Genomic DNA, 14,463 nt, shown 5'->3' on the forward strand with positions numbered 1-14,463 from the left:
AGGGTCCACCATACCAGGCTGGTCTCATAGACTAGACGTAAAATAGTTAACAAAAATCCGGGACACTGAAATTAGTATATGTTATGTTTGGTATGGTTACATAAAACAGAAGGTTAATTAAGGCAAAAACAAAAGGAGGGTGTTTGGTCCAGGTGGATGGGTAGCTGTATAACATGAATGTCTAGCAAACCAAAGGTAGTTTGTTTGAATCTCATCACGGAAAACTTTAGCATTTTAGCTAGTTAGCTACTTTGCAACTACTTAGCATGTTAGCTAACCCTTCCACTAACCCTAACCCTAACCTTAACCATTTAACCTAACTCCTAACCCTAACCTTAACTTTACCCCAAACCAACAACCCCTAACGTAACATATTGTAAGAATATAAATTCGTAACATATCATAAGAATTGTTATTCGTAACCATTCATAAAAATTGTAATTTGTAACATGTCATACAAAATGGATGATGGATATTCACAAATTAATACATATCATGCCAAACGTAACATATCATTCTAATTTGAGTATCCCGGATTTGTTTTTACTATGTTACGTCTACCCCTGAGTCCAGGTTGACCATACTGTAGGTTCAACCGCCACCTACTCATATTCTCAAATAGTGGGGGTCTAAATTGGTTTGGCATTAACACACCTCTCACAGTGAAATGGTATTTAGTGGTTTTATGAAGCTAGCATTAACATTATTTATTTCCAGTATCCACCCACCCACCCATCCGTCCGTCCGTCCTTCCGTCCGTCCATCCATCATCCATGAACCCATTGATCCATCCATCCTGTTTGGTACATCTATTGTACCTCAACAAGGTGAAATCATCGGCAATAGCTTCAATAAGTAACTCCTTGTCACTCTTTTAAGTTAGGGCTTCAGTTGTACTGTCCTGCTCTACTCTCAGTAAAGTTGTCTTTTTAACAACTCGGTCTGGCCTACAGCAGCAGTAATCACTGGGTAATGCAGTAAGTCCCACAATCTTGTTCTAATTAGCTGTGGTTTTGCAGTGTACCTGTGTCTGCCAGTCGCTCACAGACGTGGTCGTAAACACGTTCGCTGTACAACAGCCCACAAGACAGGAATGGAACTAATAAGGCCTGTGACTGCTGTGAAACTCCGACGTGTGGGTTAGGGTTTAGGTTTAGGGTTAGGGAACCAATAAGGCCTGCAACTGCTGCAAGGCTCCGGCATGTGAACACTAAGGAAGGTCAGTGCAAAACAAAGGAGGGTGCGAGACAACAGAGAGGGTGAGAGAAGGAGAGAGAGTGAAAAGTGCAATGTAATGTCAATAATATGCCATTTTGTTTTGTTTTGGCTTTTATACCATACCATGTGGCTTCTCAGTCAGGTTGAGACTGGCCTACTACTATTTATTAATGTCTTATTATTCTCATTCATTTTGTTGTTGTAGTTGTTATTAAATAATACCCTTTCCTGTGGCTCAGTTGGTAGAGCATGGTGTTTGCAACGCCAGCATGGTGTGTGCAACGCCAGGGTTGTGGGTTTGATTCCCACGGGGGGCCAGTACAATTTTTTTTTTTAAATGTAAAAAAATGCATGAAATAAATGAAATGTATGTATTCACTACTGTAAGTCGCTCTGGATAAGAGTATCTGCTAAATGACTCAAATGTAAAGGTGATCCCCTTTCCACAACTACTAGCATTATTGATGCCTTATTGCTGTTTGTCCCACCTTTGTTGGTATATGTGTACTTTGATAATGTAAGTCATTTAGCTTGTCAATAAAGTATTTTGAATTGAATTGAGAGACAAGTGAGGGTGAGAGAGCAGGAGAGAGACAATCGAGGGTGAGAGAGTGGGGGAGAGACAAGAGAGGGTAAGAGAGCTGGAGAGAGACAATCAAGGGTGAGAGAGTGGGAGAGAGACAAGTGAGGGTACTGGAAACTTGGGTTTTCATGAAAGGGACTCGTTGACCATAGGAAAATGTTGACCATAGGGGAAACACTTTAACTGAGCCCTTTGTTGTAGGGAGTATGACAAGGAAGTTGCTATAGGTATTCAAAGCAACTTTGTTGAATTTGTGGCTATGGAGCAACGGTGAGACTACAGTATCATGTGGGTTTTAGTTCGCCAAAATTATAAACCATCCTAAACCAAAGCCTGAGTTATGATCTTTCAAGACCATTAGTCAGAATTAACAGTAATATGACTGCCTACGACATCTGTCATGTCACGTCTGTGTCAACGCACCGACAGCAACATGAATAATTATGTAATGTCTTCACTCATTGAATATGACACCACAGTGAGTGAAAGCACTATTTCAGGTGAGTCACTTTAAACAGCCTTGAAATTGTTTTGTTACACATTTTCCTCTAAGTTCAAAAGTCCACTACGTCCTCTTTTCTTCTATACGTGGCAGGGCTAACATCGCTCGCTCTGAAAGGGGAGGAGATTTCTCACAGTTCAGAGTGACAAGACAATGATCACCAAGGTAAGGCAGTAAAATTGTAGAGCCTGGAGCCACGTGGCAAATGGGGGAGGAGGAGATGAACACATCGCTAAAAATCATTTCTCACCTTCGACACTCTCAAAGCTCTCCCGGCACCTCAGGCATTGAAACGTTAATCCAAAGGTCACCTGGAGAATCCCTCCATGAACCCGTCCCTTTCTCTTCCAAGACAAAAAAACTAAAAGAACCTATGGGAGTTTGGGTCCAGATTGACCCCGGGGCATGGGACTCTGAGACGTCAAACAGGGCTCTTTATTTTTATACCTGGTTCTTTTTCTTATTTACCTCATTTCTATGTTCATTGGAGTCCTTTACTCTCAGACTCAGACTCAAACTCCCTCTCTCTCTCTCTGTCTCTCTCTCTCTCTCTCCAACCATCTCTCTCTCTCTCTCTCTCTCTCTCTCTGCCTGTCCCTCTCTCTCTCTCTCTCTCTCTCTCTCTCTCTCTCTCGCCTCTCTCTCTCTCTCTCCAACCATCTCTCTCTCCAACCATCTCTCTCTCTCTCTCTCTCTCTCTCTCTCTCTCTCTCTCTCTCTCTCTCTCTCTCTTTCTCTCTCTCTCCTCTCTCTCTCTCTCTCCTCTCTCTCTCTCTCCAACCATCTCTCTAACTCTCCAACCATCTCTCTTTCTCTCTCTCTCTCTCTCTCTTTCTCCAACACCATCTCTCTCTGCCTCTCTCTCTCTCTCTCTCTCTCTCTCTCTCTCTCCCAACACCTCTCTCTCTCTCTCTCTCTCTCTCTCTCTTTCTCCAACCATCTCTCTCTGCCTGTCCCTCTCTCTCTCTCTCTCTCTCTCTCTCTCTCTCTCTCTCTCTCTCTCCAACCATCTCTCTCTCCAACCATCTCTCTCTCTCTCTCTCTCTCTCTCTCTCTCTCTTCTTTCTCTCTCTCTCTCTCTCTCTCTCTCTCTCTCTCTCTCTCTCTCTCTCTCTCTCCAACCATCTCTCTAACTCTCCAACCATCTCTTTCTCTCTCTCTCTCTCTCTCTCTCTCTCTCTCTCTCTCTCTCTCTCTTCTCCAACCATCTCTCTCTGCCTGTCTCTCTCTCTCTCTCTCTCTCTCTCTCTCTCTCTCTCTCTCCCTCTCCCTCTCTCTCTCTGCTATTGATTTGCAATGATCCATCTTAACTTGTGAGCATCGGGGGTTTAAGAAGTAAAAGTAATAAAGGTAGGCCTCCAAGCAATGGTAATGCAGTCAAAGCAGATTGGTAAACCAATGACACCAAAATGTCATCCCCACCTCTGTCCAATATTCAATCAATAGGATGATGTGCTGCATGCTGCGTATTGACAAAAACCACTTCTGTGTTTTCCCATCCTCTCCAATGCCTCCTAAGTATAAATAATATATTAACAACGGCTACGGGTAAAAAGGAGAAATAATATTGACATATTCATTTTTTTATCTTCAAAGACACATTTATGGGAAATCCATGTACTGTATGTTATGAATATTTAGTATATCTTTAGTTTTGAATCACATTTAGCTCTAATGTTAATACAATTGTTTTTGTTAAATATAATACTTATTTTGACATAGTGAAAACAAAAGGTGTGGTGCATGTTTACCAGACTAATGACATTGACCTTGCCATTTGATGACACTGACCCAGATCAGTTGTCCAGAAGAAGTAGTAGGGTCAGTCAGTCAGTCAGTCAGTCAGTCAGTCAGTCAGTCAGTCAGTCAGTCAGTCAGTGAGTCAGTGAGTCAGTCAGTCAGTGAGTCAGTCAATCAGTCAGTCAGTGAGTCAGTCAGTGAGTCAGTCAGTCAGTGAGTCAGTCAATCAGTCAGTCAGTGAGTCAGTCAGTCAGTCAGTTAGCCAGTCAATCAGTCAGTCAGTGAGTCAGTCAGTCAGTGAGTCAATCAGTCAGTCAGTGAGTCAGTCAATCAGTCAGTCAGTGAGTCAGTCAGTCAGTCAGTCAGCCAGTGAGTCAGTGAGTCAGTGAGTCAGTCGGTCAGTCGGTCAGTCAGTGAGTCAGCGAGTCAGTCAGTCAGTCAGTCAGTCAGTCAATCAGTCAGTCAGTGAGTCAGTCAGTCAATCAGTCAGTCAGTGAGTCAGTCAGTGAGTCAGTAGGTCAATCAGTGAGTCAGTCAGTGAGTCAGTGAGTGTCAGTGAGTCAGTCAGACAGTCAGTCAGTCAGTCAGCCAGTGAGTCAGCCAGGGAGTCAGTCAGTCAGTCAGTCAGCCAGTCAGTCAGTGAGTCAGTCAGTCAGTCAGCCAGTGAGTCAGCCAGGGAGTCAGTCAGTCAGTCAGTCAGCCAGTCAGTCAGTGAGTCAGCATGTTTGAGGGGATCAGTTTGAGCAAGGCAAGATGCATAATACCTCCTCTTGATCCCATAATGAGTAGTGATTTGGGATGCAAGGTGATTTGATTCAGTCCGACTGTTTCCGTCATACACCAAACGTTGGACAAACAGCAACAGCGCCAAGACGTGGCAACATTTTAGTAAATGTGGCAACATTTTAGCACAGCATTATTTTAAAAAAGTGATATTTGTGTACCTCAAGATTGAATACTTGGACCACTTTTATTGTTGTGCTTCAACACGACCATACGTTCAGACTGAGCTGTTATTTTGACCTATGACCTTTGTATAGTATGACCTGCTGGAACAGCAAAGGGAGGTCCTGAGTGACTGATACATGGCCTCTCCTTCGCTCTCTCTCCTTCTGCGATGCAAATCTGTTTCAGATTGTGAGTCTGCGGGGCTTCTGAAACTCAGGAAGCTGAGCAGAAGTACCTGATATTGCTCTCGTTCATAAAAACAATGCTCCCTCTCTTTCTCTCTCTCTCTCTCTCTCTCTCTCTCTCTCTCTCTCTCCCTCCCTCCCTCCCTCCCTCCCTCCCCCTCTCTCTCGCGCTACCTTTTTTGGGGGGTTTAAGATTGAAAGTGTAATCAAAGCAGGCCCCAGGCGAAGTAGACAGACCAGATAGCCGGAGGCTGCTGGAGAGAGTGTGTGAGACATGTCTCCGGTGAAGAGTGCACTCTGAAAGGCAAAGCTAGAGCAGGTGAAACCAGAAAGAGAGGAGAGGTAAATCAGCTCTTCCTCCTCGCTGTCTCTTTCTCTCATTCAATTCAAATTCATTTTAAGGGGCTTTATTGTTAACATTGCCAAAGCAAGTGAAGTAGATAATAAACAAAAATGAAATTAACAATAAAAAATGTACAGTAAACATTACACTCACAAAAGTTCCAAAAGAATAAAGACATTTCAAATGTCATATTATGTCTATATATGTCACGCCGAAGTCGGCTCCTCTCCTTGTTCGGGAGGCGTTCGGCGGTCGACGTCGCCGGCCTTCTAGCCATCGCCGCTCCACTGTTCATTGTTCCATTTGTTTTGTATTGTTTCCCCGCACACCTGGTTTACATTTCCTAATCACACTACATATATATTCCCTCTGTTGCCCCCCGTCTTTGTGTGGAATTGTTCTTTGTGTTTTTGTGTAATGCAATAGGCTGTTTTTTTTCGGGTACCATGTTCACCCGTAGTATGTTTATATTGTTAAACATTTTTTGCTTCATTGTGACTTTGTCGCGCTTTACACTTCGCTTTTGGCTGGAGGTTTGATTGACACAGTTGCATCCTACGGTTGTTTGCTTCTGCCTAATAAAGTGTGCGCTTGAACAATACTCTCTGCTCTCCTGCACCTGACTTCTGCACCAGTAGCGCACATCCTTGACAATATACAGTGTTGTAATGATGTGCAAATAGTTAAAGTACAAAATGGAAAATAAATAAACATAATTATAGGTTGTATTTACAATCTCTATCTTTCTCTTTCTCCTTCTCTCTGTCTCTCTCCTTCTCTGTCTATCCTTCTCTGTCTCTCTCTTTCTCTTTCTCCTCTCTGTCTCTCCGCTTCTCTCTCTATCCTTTGCCGTCTCTCTCCTTCTCTGTCTATCCCTCGCTGTCTCTCTCTTTCTCTCTTGCACTCTATCTTCCTGCTCTCCATCCCCCATTGTTTGTAGGAGCTAGAACACAGAATGCAAAATAAAACTCTGCTCGATCTAGACACAATTCCTCAGTACAACATAGACATGAATCACAACACACAATAGCTCCCATCAATAAGATAACAGCAAGATAACAGCAGTTCAGAGACAGTATAAAGAGTGACTATATCATTATGATAACAATGCAACCACTGTCTATACACAGTATGGCTGTCTGGTGTGCTGGTCATGTACTGTTAAAACAATGCATAGAGAAAAACAACAGTACTGTTGTTTGATAGTAGAGAGATAATTATAACCTCTAAATGTCTGTCTTGTGTGCATGAAGGATTTGTTTTCTTCATTAAGTTGGTTGGCTGTAACTCCAGTACGGGAATCCCCTGTTTTGATTGCATTTTAATAGTATGTTGCCACAACACTGCATGAGAGCTTGTTATTCATGTTGGACAATATATGTTTTTCCAGAAACAAAAAAATGGTATGATTATACTTGGCAGTATGGTAAGTATGGTATGATCATGCTCATATCAAATAAAATGATCCAGAAAAATAACCTTTGTCACGCAATGCAACCGCCCCAGGCCAGTCAAGGTGATTTAAACCTAATTACAATACGGTACATATTTGCGGAAATTGAATACGTGTGAGATATATCTTTCAGAATACTTAAAGTACTTAAAGAATACTTTCAGAATACTTAAAGAACCGGGAGGAAATAACTGCCATTTTCCTAATTTTATAGGAAAGCAATTACAAATGTCATATCACTAGTGCGTAAGCTTTCCTGGAACTATATTGCAACAAAATATGTTGACATCATCTCAGTTCATCCATGTCATTGGCCAGGAGATATATAAGGAAATCAAACAATACATTCCCCCACTAGCGACCCCATCATCTTTGCCCATAGCTACTCATCAACAGGAGCGCAAGCAGCCTGACTAGGGGGAAACTACAAACACAGGTTTAAAGCTACCTCACAAAGCCCTATTGTCCCACCAACACTGTTGCCTCTGCCTGAAGCAGGACTATTCTCACTGTTCCCACAACCCTTTATCTCAGGTGGCTTTATTCAAAGACACATCATCACCCAAGTATGTCAGGATCGTGTCACCGTCAGTACACACACTTCATAAAGTCAACGTAAACTGAGACTGTGTTGTGTGTGAAACTATTTCACACTGTCTTTCTGGTCCATAGAGACTTCTTCAGAAAGGTTGTACATTGACACGCCTTGTCCCTTTAAAAAAATAAAAAATCCCCTCTCATTCTAAAACATGCCTGGGCCCTGCAGCCTGGTGCATTTTGGACTGCCGTGGGAACCTGAAAAGCTATGTGAATGTATCTTTCTCACCTCTGGGCCGACTTGGAGGAAATGGACGAGCGGGGAAAAATAGTCTGAAATTCTCACAGGAGATCATCCATCATAAGAGAGGGTAACTGGCTGGATGTGGACAGGCTTTATTATCATCATACGGGGGGTTATAAATCTTTCGAAGGCGAGAACAAGTGTCAATCATGGCCATCGGCCCGAGAAGCCTCTAATCTTCTGCAGTCCTCACAGGTTGTCATAAAAGACTAACAAGGTTTTATGACTTCCAAGCAGCCTTCATAATCTCTAACATTGTGGTTTACATAGCTAATAGTGGAAAGTAGTGGAAAGTACCATCTAATTGTTATTGTTGATAATAATTCAAAGATACAGATGTAGGATCTTAATTTGAGCCAGTTTGCTACAGCAGGAAAATAATCCAGCAGCAACAGGAAATGTGAATTATTATGTGGATTATAATGGACATTTTTGTAGGGGTTGATACATAAGAGAAAATCAAATCTGAAATGTCAAAATGTAAATGACACACATCAGAAGTCTTCTTAAACCCCAAATATACTCAAGTTTTACATTTCCTGCATTGTAGGAAAGTTATTCTGCAACAGGGTGATCAAATTAAGATTCAACATCTGTAGTACTACATACTGTACTTATTTTGGAAGACTTTACTTTAGATAAACTCTTGGAAAGTAGTGTCACGTTGTTATTGCTGAAATAACAGACAGCATCGAATCATTGTTGTTTTCTGGTCTCTATGTGAGTTGCCAGGTAAGTAAACCATTTTAACACAAGTTGACACACCTAGTGTAATATGTGTATGCATGGGAAAGCAAGCAAACAGATTAAATTAATACCTGCCTCCAGGACATTCAATTCTACATTTCCTCAGAGATAATCCTATCAATTTATGATTATGTATCACAGTTCATGTTTTTGGTGAGATGTGTGTCTTGTCTTTCGGAGTATCCCATTTTCACACCGCTGAACAAAGAAACAATGGCTGGCAAGGACAGTTTATTTAGCTCAGTGGAAAAGTAGGGTGAACAAACTGATTGTATAATTATAATTACATATAATTATAATTACATGTATAATTACATAGGATAACATAACATACAGATAAATTACCAAATACATTTGATAAAATAATGTTGTTGATATTTTGGAAAAGCCAACAAAATGCCCAATCTACTTAATACAGATAATAATTATTTTGCAAAATTCGCAATAATTACGTTTTCATAATATATTATATAAAAAGTTGTCCTGTTAGCCACAGAACCAGTTATGGCAGGTTTTGTGAAATATTCATACATCGTATAAATACATTCCATAGTTTTATAATATTTAGCATTTTGCCTCGATCTTGTTTTTACTGTACATGTAAAGTCATTTGCGACACTCATATCAGAAAGCTGTTGTGACTAGGTAAGTGGCAGGGTCGGCCTTGCTCACAGGTTACAAATTCCTCCGGAGAATTGTCTCTATCTGAGGTTTATGGCCTGAAACATCTGTTGTAATTTCTGTCAAATTGAAATGTTATTACCTGGTCATTAAAGCTGTGGCAATGACAAAACCAGATGGCCTCCGCTGCTCTTACAACTGCTGCGTTTTTATGGTGTTGGTGAAAATTGAACCAAAGGGAGCGCTCCGCATTGTAAAATTAAGGCAATCATTCCCACATTCCCCAGACAAGGGAAGCAGTATCGAGGTTTGGCAGCGTATGGCTGTAGGGTGGTGAGGGCGCTCGGCTCCGGTGTTAGAGGTGGGAGTCGACTGGGTAACACACACATCCAGAACCACCCTGAGAGAAACTAGTCCCGCTTACTGGGAGGGAGGTGGGGAGGGAGGGATGGAGGGAAGGATGGAGGGAGGGAGAGAGGTGGGGAGGAAGGGAGGCTGGGAGGGATGGAGGGATGGATGGAGGGAGGGAGGCGGGGAGGTGGGGAGCGAGCGATGGAGGGAGGTGGGGAGGGTTGTAGGGAGGCGGGGAGGTGGGGAGCGAGCGATGGAGGGAGGTGGGGAGGGAGGGAGGCGGGGAGGGAGGGAGGCGGGGAGGTGGGGAGGTGGGGAGGGAGGGATGGAGGGAGGGAGAGAAGTGGGGAGGTTGGGAGGGAGGGTCGATCAACTGTTGGGAGAGGAGGAGGAGGAGGAGGAGGAGGAGGAGGAGGAGGAGGGGGGGACGGGGGGACTGGTTGTCACTTGTGTGTTTATTAGGGAACATGGAGGCAAGAAGAGAGAGGAAAGGATGGTTGTAGGAGGAGAGAGATTTGGTGTAAAGAAAGAAAGAGAGGAGAGCAAGGTAGAGGGTTTGGAGGGTGAGGGGTGTGATGGGGCAGTGGGGTGAGAGCGGTAGGCCGGGCAACACAGATGTGGTAGTTATTATACAACAGCTTCCACACTGTGTAAACGCCCTGTGAGGGGTGTGATGGGGTGGTAGTTATTAAACGACAGCTTCCACACTGTGTAAACGCCTTGTGAGAGGTGCTAGTTCATCTGTTTTTCCCTGTTTATATTCTCCTCTCCCCCTATCTTCCTGGGATTTTCAGCATGCACCTTAGAAAAACGTTTTGAGGCTCAATTTATTGTTTAACACACATTTGACTTTATGTAGCAAAGTATTTGAATAGGTTTTCTGAGGGAGTAAGGACATCATCAGGGCCATTAAGCCGTGTGACAGTGAGACACCCGAGCTCTTCAGAGGAGAAGAGACAATGGTCGCTTTTATTTCCCCGCCGACATTCCTAACGAAGAATGGAACTTGCAAATGAATCAGAAGCAGACAAAGTCCATGTCTGGGTCACATTACATCCCAGAGTCCTAGGTAACGCTATGGGACTTTTCCATATCCCCGCCCCAACCACTTCTCTCTGCTCTCTCCTCTGTGTTGTTTTGAGTTCCACAGCAAGTGAGAGAGTATTAATATAGGAAACTCACACATTTGTCGGAGGGCTATCGAAATTCATCACGAACGCATCAAAAGCAATGCTGAATTGGGAGAATGTACACATGGTTATACTCTAACTGGAGGTAATTAAGTCCTATATTCCTTGTTTTGTGTCTATACATGGGAATTAGCATGTATGAGAAACTCTTGCCTGCGTTCCCTCCTGCTGGCTAACTTCGTCGTTCTCGAGGTGTCAAAATGGTGTCAGAGAGAGCTTCCTGTTTCCTCTTTTGCCAGGCCTGCAGTTTGCAGGTTCCCAACGACAGACTTCCTCATATTACAGGATATACATCCAGAATGGTGAGGACTCGACTCCGACACGACTCCTAGACAACCGCCTGCCTTTGTGCCCCAGTTCTGGCATAGTTTAAGGTTCTGTCTTTTGTGCCTGGATATGTGATATAAAATATATACTTATTAAATGGGTTCGGAGAATCTGCAATCTGATTAGCTGAAATGGGGATCCAGGACATTGACAATTCCCTGTTAATCGCACTACATATGGAAGTAGAGCCAGCTATCAAAATGTACCTTGTCACCAAGCTCGAATTACAGAGAGAGAGCCAGCTGGTGGGCAAGATTACATCAAAATATCAATAAGCCAACTCTGAGCCCTGACCAAAACAAAAAACATGGCGGACAATTTCTCTCGCCTCTCCATCACCAGTAGTAACCACAACCTTCAATGAATGTTTGCCTAACTTTATATTGTCCAGTACAACACAAAGCAAATTAAAACATGGTGGCAGCAGTGGGTTTAATTATCTCATGCTTATGTCTATGATATAGCCTAATATATACTGTAAAACTTAAAATAAACACTGTCTGAAATAGTTGCCTGTCCCTTTTAGCCGGGCATCGGCACACATTTCAGCACATCAACGCCTGTTTCAAATAAACGCCGGGACAAAATGTATTGTTTACGAGGTTACCATGAACACAGCTTTGATATTCCCATGGTCATGTGCATAAAAAATGAAATAATAATTCTGTCTTCATTGCCATGGTGCCACAAAAATGATAACACATCAAATTCAGTCTAGCAGTGATCAGATTCGCAGAGCAACATTTGGGCGAGGCAGCAGACTGGCATTTTGGAATTGATCCAAAACGAGTGAGATAAGTGAAAAAGTGAAAAAGTCAAACGTTCTCTGAGGTGGATCAGAAGAGGGCGACACTGCAAGGTGGGGTGGGGGGCAAGGAAGGAAGTAGACGCCTGGCTCAGAAAGAAGCCTGTCTCACAAACAGTCACTTAGGGCCCCCGGCTGTTAGGGGGCCCACTAACCAATGTTTTAATATATATTACTATTGAGAGTAAGAACAGTAAAATACACCAGGTGCAATTTCAAAATTTGGTTGGGCATCAGCAGATTTTCTCTTGTTATGTCAGTTACCGACAGCCACTAAATTAGCCATGTAAGATAACAATTTTTAGTCTAGACTTGTAGTAATCATGGTCGAATACCAACCGGCTCGACTTCCAGGGGGCCCATATTGATTTTGTTAGTAATTCTCACTCAGATAACATATTAACATGGCATAAGTCATGGTACAATGTATAGAATTGCAGGAAATTTGCTTTAAAACTACAAAAATGTCTCTCCGCCCCATGGCAAAATGATTATAGAATTGCGGTAAATGTGGTTTAAAATTGCTAAATTTTCTCTATGCCCCATGGCAAAATGTACAGAATTGCAGGAAATTAACTTAAAACTACATTTTTTCTCTCCACTGTCAAAAGGGTACCACAAAAAAAATTTGCCGCAAGGTGGGGGGCCCCTCACACACATCAAGTAGAGCCCTGATTGAAGCACATAAATGCCCAGGCTATTGATTGAATTTTTACATTATACAATATTGGTTGAGAAATATTTAGTTGAGACTTTCCATATGCAAATGTTTACATTCAGTCAATATGTTATTATTTTCTTTAACACTTGATGTAATAATAAAACGTTTGGAAGGTATGTTCTTCAAGAATCAGTGGCTGTATAAATCCAGAAATATACGTCCCAATTCATCTCGGATTGCCCATTTAACCACAGTCAAGATACAGCCAGCTATGATATTTTCTTTACAGTGCATACCAAAACTAATTGACAGTGGGGATAGTGTATTTGTGTCATTTCAAATAAGACACATTTAGTTAGGGTTTAATAAACCGTTAGCAAATAACATTAATAGTATAAAGCATTATTTATTGTTTGACCATTTATTTTGAAACATTAAGGTATATAATAACATCACATTTTTTTATGAGATGTTATATTGTGTTACAAGTACATTGTTATATGCTGTTACAGAGCATTATTAAACTGCAACGGTCACACGTTGAATGAAATATATCTTCAAAAGGCCTAATGAAGCCTTCATTAAGCCTTCATAAGGTAGCAAATCATTTGTTAATTAACATACACAGGATGGTATGATGGGTAGGCCTAGTGCCACCCTATAATGACATTAACAAATTATTCTTGAAACATTTAGGTAGGCCTTATAATGGGTTTATGAAGGCTTAATTAAGCCTTTAATATGCTTTATATTGAAGTGTGACTGTACTTCACATTTCTTTAGGAAGGTAAATAATGTTATATTCTAGAAGGTGCTATGAAAGACACGTTTATAAGGCAATAAAGTATTATTAAAGTGCTTCAAGTTGTTATTTTAATATGCATGGCCATGTATAAACCAATTATTGTGACCACACACTATACTGGATATACGTATAGGCCTAAGAGATATGAAAATAGACCCACATTAAGGACCTTTAGAAACCAGTCAATACCCTAGGGTCATTAGAATAAATGATTCATCCACACATAATGTCAACACCGTAACAGACTTCCAGAGAAGCCCTAAGCGTGTGAGATTCTCGTCGTCTTTGTGTAAACAACGGTCGAGAGAGGCATTCTTTACCAAACAAAGATACAAAGGTGAGATAAAGCGATAGAGGAAGAGCTCAACTCCGCCTGAGTTATTTTGTTAACTGAAGAATATAGAGAGCCAATTGAAAGCAACTCCTGCGTAATAGCACAAGCACACACACACACACACACACACACACACACTGTACAGCACTCGGCTCGCGGGTATTGAGAAAACCCTCAGGAGGAGGAACCAACATTTTTTCATTTACCCTTATCATCACTTCCTTACCAGCGCCAAAGCAAACACGCGCTCCTGAAGGTGTATGAAACACTAATCGAGAAACGGGTTCAATGTTTCGGATGAAAACGCAGCCTTAGATTCGCTGGAAAGCTGTCATTTCGGTTTATTAGACCGTAGTAGACGAACATTCAAGAAATCCAAACAAAGTGCGCACACATTTCAAAAATCTGCAGTCATCATCACTTTGAAGAATAATAAATAGGCATCCACAGTGAGTAAAGACTTATCGTGCATTGAGTTTGACTATTGAACGTACCAGTTTCATCTGTAGAAACGTTTTGCAATAGAGATTTGAACACGCTACGCCATATGGAGAGAGAACAGTGTTGAACAACTACCGGATTTTCTTTCGACCTAAATCATGGTAAGTGGATTCATATGAGTATGAATATCATATTGCTTTTCAAAAGTATTATTGCTTGTTCAGAAAAATGAATAGCCTGTGTTCATTCTGTGTGCAGTAATCGATTTTTTGAGCACTTGAATTATCTTTATAGGTTATAGGATACAATACTACAGAAAAAGTTCAACTGAAGTTAAATTAGGCCTGTATTGTTTTTCAAACAATAGT

General features: G+C 41.7%; 1 protein-coding gene across 2 annotated transcripts in view; it reads left to right on the top strand.

Annotated features, from left to right (window-relative positions):
* Nucleotides 1–13,785: 13,785 nt before the first annotated feature.
* The window catches only part of LOC115150107 (eyes absent homolog 2), a gene marked incomplete in the record, with an annotated part of 46,900 nt that continues 46,222 nt past the window's right edge, over nucleotides 13,786–14,463 (top strand). For both annotated transcript variants that reach the window (XM_029693038.1, XM_029693037.1), the window contains 1 exon segment: nucleotides 13,786–14,256.

This window comes from Salmo trutta, chromosome 16 (genome assembly GCF_901001165.1).
Source record: "Salmo trutta chromosome 16, fSalTru1.1, whole genome shotgun sequence".
NCBI lineage: Eukaryota > Metazoa > Chordata > Actinopteri > Salmoniformes > Salmonidae > Salmo > Salmo trutta.